Source organism: Phalacrocorax aristotelis, chromosome 4 (assembly GCF_949628215.1).
Source record: "Phalacrocorax aristotelis chromosome 4, bGulAri2.1, whole genome shotgun sequence".
In the NCBI taxonomy this organism is placed as follows: Eukaryota; Metazoa; Chordata; class Aves; order Suliformes; family Phalacrocoracidae; genus Phalacrocorax; species Phalacrocorax aristotelis.
Window position 1 is genome coordinate 12,268,453 of NC_134279.1, and position 15,270 is coordinate 12,283,722.

The window sequence follows — 15,270 nt, forward strand, 5'->3', positions numbered from 1 at the left end:
TTTAGAAGCTAACGGCCTCAGCCTTCATTGCCAGGGTTTAGATTAAAAGTATCCCCATTTTGGTGAAGCCCGTGGCTTTACATGTGGTAAAAACATGCTTCTAGAAAACAGAAAATGTTATAATGAGAGAGGTTTCTATCAGGTTGTCTTTTCATGGGACTAACTATGCACACATTTACACATACAAAAGCTCAGGTACATGTAGCGGATTTATAGTGAGTGGTGTTCTCCGTGATTAAGACACTTACAATGCCTAACTTCTAGTTACAATAGCCTGATCGCCCTAGGGTGTTTTTATAATCAGCTCTGGGGGGATAGATGAGACACCACAACTATTCAGATCTGACCTTAGTCTCAAACATTTGAAATCGCTATTAGGAAAAAGGCCCTTATTCTTTTTTCACTGACAATAAAGAGTAAAAAGGAGATGCCAGCTTCATCAGTAACCCTCCTGTGTGCCACTGGTCCACACATGTGGAATGGAGGTGCTGCATCCGTGTCGTGGTTTAGCCCCAGTCAGCAACCAAGCACCACGCAGCCACTCGCTCACTCCCCCCTGGTGGGACAGGGGAGAGAATCAGAAGAGTAAAAGTGAGGTAACTCATGGTTTGAGATAAAGACAGTTTAGTAGGTAAAGCAGAAACTGTGTGCGGAAGCAAAGCAAAACAAGGAATTCATTCACCACTTCCCATGGGCAGGCAGGTGCTCAGCCATCTCCAGGAAACAGGGCTCCATCACGCGTAACAGTTACTTGGGAAGACAAACGCCATCACTCCAAAATGTCCCCCCTTCCTCCTTCTTCCCCAGCTTTATATACTGAGCATGATGTCATATGGTATGGAATATCCGGTTGGTCAGTTGGGGTCAGCTGTCCCGGCTGTGTCCCCTCCCAGCTTCTTGTGCGCCCGGCAGAGCACGGGGAGCTGAAAAAGTCCTTGACCAGTGTAAGCGCTACTTAGCAACAACTAAAACATCTCCACGTTATCACCACTGTTTACAGCAAAAATCCAAAACATAGTCCCATACTAGCTACTGCGAAGAAACTTAACTCTATCCCAGCTGAAACCAGGACAATCCGTATGGCAAATTATCATACACGGCTGTTCTGTGTTTTGCCTGTGACGAAATAAATGAACAAGTGATACCCGTAATATAAATTTTAACTACGTTGTTGTGAAAGCAAGGAAGACAGTTGTTACTGGTTTCTTTGACCGTTTTGTTTGTACTGAAGACAGTGCCTTAGGATGTGATTAGATTTCCATTCCGCTCCAGTTTTATGAATTAAACAAAGCAGAGCAGAAACAAAACAAACATAAAACCTTGATAGACTGATAAAGGAAGTGTGTAGAACTGTAAATCACTCAGGACAGGATGGTAACTCTTTAAACTTCCTATGCACAATCTATTATATTTACATTTAAAGTGATTTTTTTAAACTCCCCACTTCTTTTCTGTAATCCACATTTATCACAATGTACAATAAAAGCAATCATGCTTTATTTCATAGTGTTTGTTAGAAACATACTAATTTATATTGAAAGCAGAAATTCTATTCCATCTAGAATAGCTGCTTATTTATTAATTCTGTATCACTAGGCAGACACCTCAAACAACTCTGTTCTTCAATTGGAAGTGAATCAATTTTTTTACAACATGTTAGCAGGCAGGAAGGTTTCTATGATGGAGCATTTGCTGGTTAGGAAGGCAGATCTACTGCTACTGTAGCTAGAAAACTGTTTTAAATTCACCTTTTACAGTACCTTCAATATATAAACCAATCAATGAATAATAAGTCATAATACCTTATATATATATTTTGATATTTCCTACTACAGCATGTCCATTAACCATAATAAAAATCTTTGTGACTGTCGTATCATTTAACTATACATGCAATAAGAAATCATGTAAGCTGGGCTGTGTTTTTCATAATAGAGGTGTAACTGCTAGCAATGTCTTTGGAACTTAGTTTTTTCAGATTATCATGATAATGTACTTCAGTTTCATTGTTTTGGTTGTTACTATGATTTTAAACAACTTGAATTCTAAAAATGTTGAAAGTGTTTTAAAAATCTTTTTCCTTGCAGTTTATCTTGTATCTCTGGTGATGTACTAATTCTCTATCAATAGTGAAAGTTGTAATTAGCCTGTTATTGCACGGCTGTTCTGAAAATAAGCTCAAGTAATTTTTTAAAGATAGAAACACCCAACAACTTTTGCTAAGTGCATATCATCCTTACTGATTATTCGAAAAATATTAATCTTAATTTTCATTGGGCGAAAAATGTTTTTATGCAGGAATTTATCTACCACCATATGAAATCTGGTATTTTTAAGTGGTAGGCTTGCTTTCAGATCCAGTGAGTGTAAAATCTGAGCATTTACTGAGGCTTTATGTTTGAACCAGTGTAAAACAAAATGCTGAGCTGAAGAAGATTGATTTTCCTCTGGTTTTTGTGCCAAGCTGTGGAAAACCTTGATACCTTATTCTTTAAACAGAAAATAATAAATCAGTCACACAAAATTTACAGATGAGTCCGGGTTTACTCATAAAAGTTCACAATATAACTTTACTGGATAGTAAAAATCATGGACCCGATAGAGATATCCATTTTATGACGTGATAATTCCTTCTCTCCCTCCCAAACGATCGTGTCATGTGCTACCAGCAATAAATCTTCTCTCATCCTTTACTGTAAGAGAAAACTATCTTATCACCTTTTCCCATTATTATATTTCCTCTGTTCCAATAGTCCTAACCACCTTTTACCTTAGGTATTTCCCAATTAACGTACCTATTTAATCTCAGAGCTAGTCTTCTCTGCTTGCATTACCTTTGAAAATTGGTTTGGGTTTTTTTTCAGACCAGAAAAAGAATGCGTATTGCTGAAAGACTGACTATATGAGTTTGTCTAATATAGCATATTGTCTTTTTGAGGCACTAGCATGCCTGTAACAACCCTGTTAATAATAACATTACATTCTTACCTAGTATTTCAGTACTGCAAAAATTTCAGAGTGAAGAAATGTTTTGTTTAGTTCAGGGTTTCCTAGCGGAAACAAGTTAGGTAATTGATAAATAATTCACTGATAGTGTGGAAATTATTGCATATCCTGAGATTAATGGGGAGAATAAGAGCCTATTGTTGAAAAGATGATCTAAAATGGGGTCCAGCCTCTGGACACTGTTCCCTGTAAACTGATTTGATACTACTTCCAATTCTCATGTTCATTTTTGGCTATTAAATTACATTCCTCTAAAAATTTTACTTACCCAGGTAAGGTGTTTTATATTACAGACATTATATTCAGTTATAGGATCATGTTAGAGCAAGTAGAAGAATAAGCTTTTTATTTAACTGTGAGCATGAGAAAGTGTTTCTTGATACATTACCTCTCTTACAATGGGGTCTCTACAATGAAAATTAGGATCATGTCTCACTTCAGATTAATTTCAAGCTTAGAAGCACAGCTAAGTTTAGTCATATATTACATCTAAAAATATGTAAGAAAATAGTAAGGTTCTACAAGTTCCTAGAAACCTGTGAGAAGGCTGTGATGTGGTACTGCCTGCGCAGGTAAGCACGCTGTGGTTGTTACAATCAACTTTCAAAACCTGTTTGGCAAAGTTTGTCCTCAAATGGTCTTTAAAAAAACCCTCTAAACTTTCAAAGAACTAAGGATAAAGATGGTTACTCTGATGATTGCATGCAACTGGGTGTTACAAGAAAAGAAGTTTGTAGAAAATGATGAGTTGTCGTGGCAGGGGTTGCTACTGGAGGCACACAGTAACGTGGTCTGAGAGCTGAGCTGTACAACATATGTGGAGAGGGAGTTACCAGCAAAGCTACAGATGAGGCTCTGCAGATTGTACTTAAGATTCTAAACACAAGATGTTTTATTGTGAAGAGTCCCATTACTGAGTGATAGGGCAATAAAATGGCAGATGAAATTCAAAATTGATACATGCAAAGTAATATTCTTGTGGAAAAGTAGTTTTAAGTTTAGAAAGAGTGGTGAGCTCTAAATTATCTGTTCCTATCAAAGATGAAATGGCAGTATGTTTGACAGCTGTGTGGAAGCATCAGCTCAGAAGCAAACAGAATTTTAAGAATGTTAGTTGAGGAATAAATACAGAAACAGAAACCACCCAATAGTTCCCATGAGATAATAACGCTTGAATATTGGGCATCTCTCCAGAGCCTATATTTTGAAGAATGAAAATTAAAAGTGTATAGAAAGAATTATAAGGGTTATCAAAGTGCAGAGCTGCTTTCACACAAGGAGAGCCTATTTGGACTAAGACTTTTCACCCTGGGGGGGGGGGGGGGGGAAGTCAATCAAGGTACGTAGGGTGCGATACATGTTTCTAAAACATGACTGTTTAAAAAATAGTGACAGTGAAGTGATCACAATCCAAGTACTAAGCACATCAAATGAAACAACAGATTTAAAGCAAACAACAGGCTTATAAAACAACAATTTGTTTAAAGAGAGTGAAGTATTTCTTCACACCAGATTGGCATTTACTTAAACAATATGTTTTGACTGCAAAAACTTTACAGGGGTTCAAAAAAACCCTGAACAAATCCACAGAAGAAGGCATTATCACCATCATTATCACATAGAAAAGAGGTGCTACCACACAGGTTTTGGAAAGCTGGGCAGGTTTTCTGAAATAAGTGTTATGGTTGGTTTTCTTTCTTTTTTCACACCCTCTTTAGGCATCGATTCTGGCCAGTCAGAGGTAGGACACAAGGCCACATGGACCTTTGTTCTAAACCTGTTTTATTGTTTGCACCTGATGAAATGCAAATAAATATTTCTTTGCCATTGTACTTTGAAAGCCTCTCACAAAAAATAAAGATAAATGGCAATCCTCGACAACAAATATGAAAAATGGCTAAGAAAATATGTGAAAATATTTGGTAATTTCCTGGTAAATATATCATACAAATCATAATGTTTCTCAGTTTCTAAACTTCCTCAAAGTATTTCTCTGTGTTCTGCCCCCCCCCCCCTTTTTTTTAAGGATTTAAAGTAGTCTATATCATGTTTCTGAATATAAATATATTTTGCTATTCATGTTGTTTGAAGTAAGCTTGGCTTATGAGCCTTCAGCATTAACTTCCAGAACAAAGGCGTATATAGGTAATTAGAAGAGAGAATGCTGTCATCCCTGATACCTCTGACTTTCCACGTGCAGTTTGTTCCATCTTCCTACCACAACTGTCCATAATATGATTTCAGAGGGGACACAAAACCGAAAGCCGTTTTCCGCTGATAAAAATGAGCAATGCTACTTTCAGGATGGGAAACCGGGTAACTGGAGAACAGATCTGAAATAGTTTCATTGGCTATCTCTTACCCAATTTTGGCAGATGACTGATTTTTTTCTTGTTCTATTTCACTTTAACTTCCTCTGACGTTTTGTTTTTTTTTTTTCTAAAGATTACTGACTTGTGTCTTAATACTCCATTATACTGTAGTCTCAGGAGTCAAAGGAGTCAATGACTGCTGGAGGTGTCCAGAGCTGCTTCAAAGTTACTCAGAAAGTGGCAAGATTAAATCTGCAGGGAGAAATAAAGACCATTTTTGCCATAAGACATTTGCTAAGCCTTCTCTACTTTAGTACATAATTCATTTTATTATCTTACACGTTGAAATTTGTGGACTATGAATTTCTGAATCTTGCATGACAGAATAAGTTCTTGTTCAATACTCAAATCTTGTTCAGACACGTTTCTTTGAACCGAGCAGCTGAATTAGGACTTAAACATCTTTTTCATTAGGTGAAAATGTCACTTCTCAGTTCTTAGATAGGAAGTACATTTGGTAGCAAATGTTAATAGGCAGGAAGAAGCTCTTGGCTTTTGTAGTTACACTGCATTTCTTCATATCCAAATGTTACGGAGTTAGAGATGTTGCCTGCCAAAACTCCTGGAGTTAGTGTTCTTCAGTTGTCCTTTACTTCGATTGACATATGTTGCAAAGTCTATAAATAAATAATTGAGGTGCTTTGCAAGGTTCATTTACTGTTAAGACCAATATATGCCTTGCCAGAAAGTTTGAGTAGTAGGTTGCTTTCACTCTAAGTTATTCTGAGCTATTTAAATATATTGATAGGAACTTTCTCTCCACTGCTGTCCTCAAGCATACTGCTTCTGTTCTGCATCTCAAAGAACAATAAACGATGGAAAGGGTGTCTTTTGTGCAAAGTACTTAAACTGTTCTTGATGCATTATTTATATAGGCTAATATTTCTAAATCAAAATATTGAAGCATTTAGTGGCGCACTCTAAAATTTTTATCAACTGTTACCTTTGCTTAATGTTTTTAGCGTAAGACAGTTATGAACACAGGGATTGCTGATGAGGCAAAATTTGAGGTGCTTATTCTTTTAAGATGCATGAATTGCTTACAAACCATATTTTTGATTATGCTACTAAGGGTCACACATAGAAAGTTGTAAACGTGATTTACACAGAAATGAGCAATCATGTTGATTCACTCATTTAAAACTTGTTCAGCAAAAGACAGTTTTCAGCAGGAAGATGAAAAAGGGAAATTATATACAATGAGGCTTATTACCATCAGCTTCTTAACCCTTTCAGTGCAATAACTAATGGAAGTGCACTCTTAGTGAATTTTATTATCTAGGTTTTCTGGTAGAATGAATCCAAATGATTAGTCAAGGAGGTCAGTCTTTTTGGTTGACAGGAGCTGGAACCTGTCTCATCATCTCCTATTATTAGTGGTTTCTGTGTCACCTTTTGCCATTGATTGTCAGATCTTTTTACAGTGTAGAAGCCTACATAGCACTTAATAGATCTACAGGTGTAAGAAGAATATAGAAAGATATATTCAATGTATTGGTTTTACTTTTTATTTCAGTATTTTATTTTTAATCTTTCGAGGACACAGTGAGCAGTGCCACACAGACATAAGCTACACGTATAAAATAACTCTCATTTTCTCATAATTTTTTTTCACAGGAGCTACACGTTTTTCATTGGTTCGTAAAACAGTTTGCAGCAGTATATCTATACCCTATCTATTACTGAAGCAATAGCTGAAATTGGTTTTGGATTAGGGTTTATTTGAGGCATTGAAGGATACATGTTTGATTAAGGGGAAATGGTGTGAAAGAGCACTTTGTTGGCATCTGTTGACTTCACTTGGTTTATACCTGCTTACCAGCTGAATGCTGTAGGACATGGTGCAGGGTTTCCTCTGTCTCCCTTCACCTCTCTTTATATACACATAGCCAGTTATGCTGGCTGATGCAGTGAAGTAGGAGGAGAGCAAAAATGTGACTCCATCCACTCCTCAACCATTATCTCTTTGCCTGGAGGAGGCAGGGAATAGAAAAGGCTCTGAAAACCCCACAATAATAAGTGTGTATTTTGGGGCAACTGTGAAAACAAGATACAGTTCTCCCTTCTCTTGATGTTGTAATCCCGTCAGCTTTCGTTCGCTCTTTTAGAGTTGTAGCTCTATGTAGATATATGCCAAAATGTATTTAAATAAGCCATTCATTTCCTGTCTTTTAGAACTTCTTTCCAGGTACAATTCTTACTATCTTTTTATATTGTAAAATTTACACTTTAAATGAGGCTGCTAAGAGAAATGCTACAGTGTCTCATAGATGAAGAAAGAATTATTCATAGGAATAAATTCATTTCTCAGCTACTAAAGCTGAATAGCCCCTATCTGTGTGTTCTGTCATTGTTTAAATACTGTTCCTTTCAGATGAACTACTTGATTGCAAGTGGTTCAGAATGTGCCAAAGTTGTTAAAATACATTTTCACTTGAGTATGAACTTTCCAAGAATAATCACTTTTGAAGAAAGAAAACAAGAGAAATGGAAGCCACAAGAGAGTGAAAAATGACAGTAAATATATCTATCCCATCATTTCTTCATTTATGCCTTCAGTTAGTCAGCTTTATTTATAACATCTGCTGGTTTGTTAAGTGCACGATGTTGTCCTGTAACGTAGCATGTTGAGTGATATCTTTGCCAGTATTTTAAGACTGTAAGCTACTCCTGTAGAGTACAAAAATACTCTTTTCCTAACATCTGCTGGTTTGTTAAGTGCACGATGTTGTCCTGTAACTTAGCATGTTGAGTGAGTTTATCAGTAAACTCTGAACCATCGTTGTTAACATTCTCCATGAACAAAAGAGCAGCCTTGATAAGTGTCTGTCTCCTCTGAATTTGCACACTAGTGTTCTTCAAACTGAAAACTCATTTGACTAGGCTGCGTGTTCCTGATAAACACAGCAAGTTCTAACAATGTAATATGTCACGAGTAAATATTCTGTAGCTGGAAACAAACAAATGAACAAACAGAAACCACCCAAGCAACTCTCCCCACCACCTCCCCTCCTTCACCCAAAAGCTTATCTATGACAGGAACAAATGCTTTGAAAAAGGCGAGTCAATAAGTCCTCCAGCTCTCTCCTCAGAAGTAAGAAATAAGTACAAAATGATAAATCCAGATGTTTGGTGATGGACTAAAGATTATTTTATATTAGTATAAATATCAAGGTTAGTATAAAAATCAGAAGTTTTTTGTGATTCTGTTGTACTACTGTGGGGTTGTCTGCTCCTGTTGACACGTCTAAATACGGTGAAGAAAAGAACACCATGTGCTCACCAGGAAGGCATAGTGAAACTTATAATTCCTCTTCGTCCTTCATACACTCAGCCTGCTGACCTGGGAAGTCTTTAATGAATATTACAAATTACTCTGCCTTCTCCCCAGAGCAGATACATTATCTCATGGTGCTTCCCAGTGTTTCTACTTGGGCGCTCTAATTCCGTATTGCTCTTTCTTTGGGTTTTGACCCCAAGACAAAGGCACTACATTAAATCTATGTTCAGCATCAAGAATCCTTTACATTTTGACAGAAGTTACATCTTTATTAGTGACATAAACATGAAACCATAACGATTAGTACCTAGTCTATCACTTTATTATCTGCTCAAAGCATGGAGTTGCATTTGATGCTGTTATTAGAGCTTTGTGTAATACAGTATAAGGAGAAGATGTATAATCAAGTGTTAGCCAAAGTTTGTACTCTACTAAACAGATAAACTGGCTGGTGAAATTTTGGAAATACTAGAAAATTTAAAGTAATTGTTCTCCTTCCATTAAAAAAATACATCAATTTAGCTCTATCTTGCATAAGGTCTTCACTTTAAAGAAGAAAAAAAAAACCCTCTTAACACTTTTGGGTTTTTTTCCTACTATATATGTGACTAAACATGAAAACAAAGTGATTGATAAAAACCTAGTTGTTATTTAACACTTATAAAAAGCTCTGAACACCTGTATTAATCTCTGCAGGTGCTTAGTCATTATTCTGAGGTAAGCTATGATGAAATGAAAGTGAGCGAGTATTCAGTCTGATCTGCCCGTGCAGATCCAAGAAATACTATTACCAATCCCCATTCATGGTAAGAAGAAAGGGAAAAAAGCTGATTTAGGACTCTCAGGTCTGATATACAGGGAAAAAAAATTATTGAATACAATAGATTAGGGTTTTTATACCAGATACTTTATTGCAGAAGGGTGTAAATAAGTTAATAAATATGCCATTTTGTCAGAAATACTGATTACAAATAAGCAAAAAGTAGATGTCAGAGACACCCCTAAGAGTTATTCCATGTCGGTTACTGTAGAGGAGCACAATGAAATGATTTCATACACATACCTCCTATGAACTCCCATGTGCAAACAGATTTTCTCACATGATAAGAAAGTCGTCTTCATTCCACGGACCTGAGGGGGGACGAGGAAGGTCCCTTAAAAGCCCCGAAGAGTTCTCATACATCAAAGCTGTTCATTTTACAGCTCAGTTTTGTAGATAATTTAATGCTTTGGAAATCACACAGAAGTTTTGACTGATGATGTGCATTAAACTACGTTTTAAGTGCCAACAGAAGATGCGGCAACATCATTACCTTGAATTAAAGAGCAAGAAGAGCATTCTACTGAGAGCGTTATGGTACCTATAGGAAGGAAATAATTCATGAGTGTTCTTCATGAAATTAGCTTTTTACCTCAGTTCTAGAATAAATGATAAAATTGTCTACAGATTCTGTCCTAAATCAGTAGAAACCTGCCCCTCCTAAATCTCAATAACTGTCATGGGTAATCTTCAACAGCTGGGTGCCATTAGAGTTTTTACTAATGGTTATAATGTAGAGTCCTCTAACCCAGAGCTTATTGCTACTTATCTAACAGGGGCTTGAAATGAGGTGACATAGTAATGAGTTGATACAAATTACTTTTATAACTTTCACACGGCTTCTAGGCAGAGGCAACCAATCTAAGAAAAGCTATTGTCTGCTTTTTTGAGATAATCATAATGTGTTCCATTTGATTGAATACAGCTGTTTGTTAAAATATTAGAAGAAAATGTGACAGTGGTTTCCATTCTCTACCTCCCCTTACTTGCTCTGGTTAGACAAAATGACTTACCTAGCTTTACCAAAATAATGATACTTATTTTGCTGATGACAGCAAAACAGACGTCTGGATGGTGCATGAGCATTTGCTGTTATAACAGCCTAACTATTAGAATAATTTGCAGCTCTGTGTGTTACCTAATGCCAATTGGTGTGACTTTACTTAGGGCACATCAGTTCATAATTAAAGAGTATACCTGCAGACATTTTATACTTTCTCACACAGCAAAGTACTGTCATAAGCACAGTGAAGACTATGCGCTTGATTCCTCCCTCATTTAAATTGGTGGGAAGGAAGATTGGAATGGTGCAGTTGGATTATCTGAAAGCAGATGCTGTACACGACAAGCCCTTTAGACTGTCATCTTTGCAGAAAGAATTTGACAGGCAAGCAAGTTTTACATATGCAAGGAGTCGCTGTAAAAGAAGCACAAGATACTCTTTCAGTTTTGCGGACTTGTAAAATTTACTATTTGTGCTAGACTGAGTGAATATTTATTCAGTATATTTAGCTGCTTTCTCTTCTTACGAACAGACTATAGCTTCCCACTGAATTATTATTTGATGATTCTTTTTCTCTGAATGTTTTTTTTTTAAACTTATATGAGTTGATCTCAAGAATGTTTCTTCTGCTATTTGATACTTTTCCGTCAGTGTGAAGTATCAGATCAGATAAAACATGAGAAGAGACTGTGTTGAATACGGGACTGACTGCACGTGTAAGCACTTCCAGTGTGGATCTTATCACCATCAGGTAATAATTTAACATCTATGAAGAATTGTTCTTGTATAGAATCGTAATGATGCGATCTTTTTACTGTTACTGTACGGGGCCATAGAGCGCCCTGTGGATGAGCAGTAACATCTATGTAAGAATGTATCACTGAGAGGTAGTTGGAACCTTAAATGATTGAAAACTTCTAAAAACACAGAAAGGACTCTTATTTGTTTGCTTCTTTCATAATATAAGTATCTCTATTTTAGATATTCATCTCCATATTAAACTACCCTGTTATGAATTACAGACCGACCCATTAACAAATTAATTGCTAAATTGGAAGAAGCAGCACACAAACTAAGAGGGGCTGCAGTTTGTAATGTGTGTGATCAGTGTTTAAAGAATTAGCTCAGACAAGTTTTATCCACACCATATGGACTTTCATGGGGCTCTGAAGGATACTGGATCACGTTGGTGATTGTTCACTTCAGGTTAATTTCCCAATTTCATGTGCCTGTGTCTGGCATCCAACCAGACAACATGAGGGTAAGCACATATAGGATAGCAGTGGATTGGATCCCTCTTCACAGAGCACATGGAGCAACACAAAGGCTTATACAGCTGCAGTCCTCCACCTGTCATTCTTTCTGGACACATTATAAAAGTGCATTTGCACTTTCTAAGTGTGCCTGAAGTTGGGAAATGTGATTGGGACGCAGAGCTTTATGGCATGGATGGATAGCGGATTTGGCAGCAGGCCTTGCATTTTGTCAGGATGTCATAAAATTAACAATAGAAATGTGTTCTCCAGTGCCCGAGATATACTTTTCTCAGTAATATCAGAGTTGTGGGTGAACACATGCAAATTCTAGATCCTTTTTTACTTCTTATCAGGTAATATACTCCAACCTTGAATTAATTTCTCAACATGTCTGGATATTCATTCAACACTGCTGTCCTAGCTTTAGCTGTGTTGTTTATTAAATCTGTTTATTTACATTTTTAGTCATTTGAATAACCTTTTCCATCCTTATCAGCAAGGTAGTGTTTCAGAGGAGGCAGGTGTCTATCAGCTTCTCTGAACTAATATTCCTGTTAATAGGATTAACATCTCAGTATGATACTATGGTAACCTACATGGTCAGTATCTATGACATTAAATTACAGATTTGGCTGTTGAAGGTCATTGATTGCATGTGTAACTTTCTCACCCTCCAGAATGTGGCATCTTCCTGCCTGGTGCAGAAACTACACCCTCTCAATACTTTTCCCACTTTGTTGGGGGGCAGGAAAGAGGGGTTGTCATATACGAGTTCCAAACTACAAGGTTCCAATACAGTTTGAAATAATTTCTTCTCAATTGAAGTTCAGGAATTGCAATTGTGTTATTCAAACTCTATGTATAAAAGGAAATTACTAAACCCCTATATATCTATACAGTTTTTCAGCGATCCACATGAGCAGAGGTAACACAAAGTATCATTGCCATTATCTGGGAAGCCAATTTTGTGAGAACCCGAATTTATTAGAATTATATTAAGCTTGATTGCTTTTCCTTCAAGAATGGGCTTTCTAATGGAGTCCTATCTGCAGAGCAATAGACGAGTCAAGACAAAGATAATGTAATTTGGTGCTATTTATATGGAAAAGTGAATTAAACACGAGGGGGTTATGCTATACCCTACTTAAAATCTGTGGTGGAAATTCCACTTAATTGGGATGGCTTGACAAATTTCTCAGAAAATTAGGGTTGTCGTATGTATCATCTGTAAGAATGCATTTCAAAGACTTAAGTTAAAATAAGTCCGACAAGTACCATTTGCTTTACAGTTACGATCAGTTTGTCAGGTGTTGATGAGATTCGCTGCTTAATGCTCAGCAATGAGAGCCTGAAATGGAAAGAGTTATGTCAAGATTTATACACAAATGGTGAGGGCACTCAAATTTCCTGGTACCAGGCTGGCCATCCTGCTTGGTGCTTCAAGAGAGAGTCCAGAAGTTCAGGAAATCAGAGCTTAGTTGCCCATTGGCAGGAAAAGTAGGTGGGAACTCGGAAATCCCAGACAATTTGTTCCGTACACAGGCCTCTGGAATAAAAAGCTTCTTATGAAATTAGGGGGAGATTAGGACTGAGAAAAATCAATGTGACACATGTGGAAAAGATAAAGGATCTGTTAAAACATCACTGAAAACGAAATGTCTTTGCAAAACATTTTTATGTTTCAGAGTATTACAAGTATTAACAAAAAAGCCACAGATTTTTTTTTCTTAAATTCAATATTTGCTTTCCTTTCAGAAGGAGTATTTTGCTGAGGATTTTTTTCATTTCTAAGGTGCTAATTTAATAGTTGCAGAGTAAGACCCTCTTTTGAAAATGGAATTTCTAGAATCCCTCATACAAAACCTCCATTCCACTACATAAGGGAGGAGTTTTTTGCTGTTTGGTATCTATTGCTAGTTGTTTGTAAATTTTATTTCTGAAGTGTCTTTCCTAAGTCTTGACTTGAAATACAATCCTAAATTCTCAGACTATCCAAGATTGGACCTAATTACCTGAGTAAAAGTATATTATGTAGATAGAAGTGGTCCTGAATGTGTTATCTGTTGAGTCTGTCGGTTCCTTAGAATCACGGAATCATTTAGGTAGGAAAATACCTTTAAGATCATCAAGTCCGACCATAAACCTAACACTGCCAAGTCCACCACTAAACCATGTCCTTAAGCACCACATCTACAGCTCTTTTAAATACCTCGAGGGATGGCAATGCAACCACTTCCCTGGGTAGCTTGACAACCCTTTTGGGGAAGAAATTTTTCCTAACATCCAGTCTAAACCTCCCGTGGCACAACTTGAGGCCATTTCCTCTCATCCTGTCATTTGTTACTTGGGAAAAGAGACCAACTCCCACCTCACTGCAGCCTCCTTTGAGGTAGTTGTAAAGAGCGATAAGGTCTCCCCTCAGCCTCCCCTTCTCCAGGCTAAACAACCCAGTTCCCTCAGCCACTCCTCATAAGACTTGTTCTCCAGACCCTTCACCAGCTTCATTGCTCTTCTTTGGACAATGAGACTGTGTAGGGTGAAGCCTACCCAAAAAAACCTCTCAAATAACTGAGGCCTTGATCACATCTGCTCAGCTGTAAGTTACTAGATAATCTGGTAGGAGCTGGAAAAACAAAGGATCAGTAGGTAAATTAAGTTATAATGAGCTGTAGCCCTACCTGGGAATAGTGGAGGTGGTAGAGCTGCTATGTGCAGGGGCCAAATTGCCATCCAGGACCTGACGTGTTTAGTGAATGCCTTGTTCCCCAGTGCCGCTAGCCTTGGTTAGTGCAAGAGTCAAGTGTCTGAGTGTCCTAGAGCAGAAGTCTTGGAGTAGAGGTTGCTATGCATACACTGTACCAACCCAGACTAGTAAATAACTTTTAGATTTTAATGATTGGTGAGAGCAGGACAAGCATGTATCAACACAGCTTTACAGCAGCTGGTAACTACAGTGATTTATGCCCGCTTTACATTTACAGCTAATCTTAAGGACTAAGAAGTGATACTAGGTTTATACTGACTCATTTCGTTGATGGTACAGAATGCAACTTAATAATAATAGCTTGAAATACCATACTTAATTTTAGTTCAAAGACTTTTTTTTTTTTAAATCTGGTAGTAGGTAGTCTTTTTACTCTTTAAAGGAGGAGAAAATATGCAAGTCCTTTTTTGAGAATAAAATAATTAAACAAGAAAATGGCTTACAGGAAGAGTTTTGAAGACACTTTTATCTGAACTGATACTGACTCATAAAACCATTAGCAATATTGTCCTTTAGAAAACAAAGCAAAAAAATCCCCAAAACAAAATAAAAAAGAAATCTCAAAACATTTTTCACTCTTTTTGCCTTTAATAGTTCACAGGGAAATACAAAAGTATTTTCCCCAGTTCTCTTTTTTTTTTTTCCTTTTTTTTTTTTTGCATGGCATATGCGCCTTTTAGCTCTTTAATTTTCTTCCACAACACTTTTTTCCCTCTCTGCAATTTAATGACTCCCAATTTCCTTTGTCGTACCATCTGGTTCACTCCAC

General features: G+C 37.0%; 1 long non-coding RNA gene across 1 annotated transcript in view; it reads left to right on the top strand.

The window, feature by feature from the left end:
* The window catches only part of LOC142056910 (uncharacterized), an 89,536-nt gene extending 78,315 nt beyond the window's left edge, over positions 1–11,221 (top strand). The window contains exon 3 of the long non-coding RNA XR_012660468.1: positions 11,133–11,221. This is a non-coding gene — a long non-coding RNA (uncharacterized LOC142056910). The remainder of the gene's footprint in view (positions 1–11,132) is intronic.
* Positions 11,222–15,270: the final 4,049 nt, after the last annotated feature.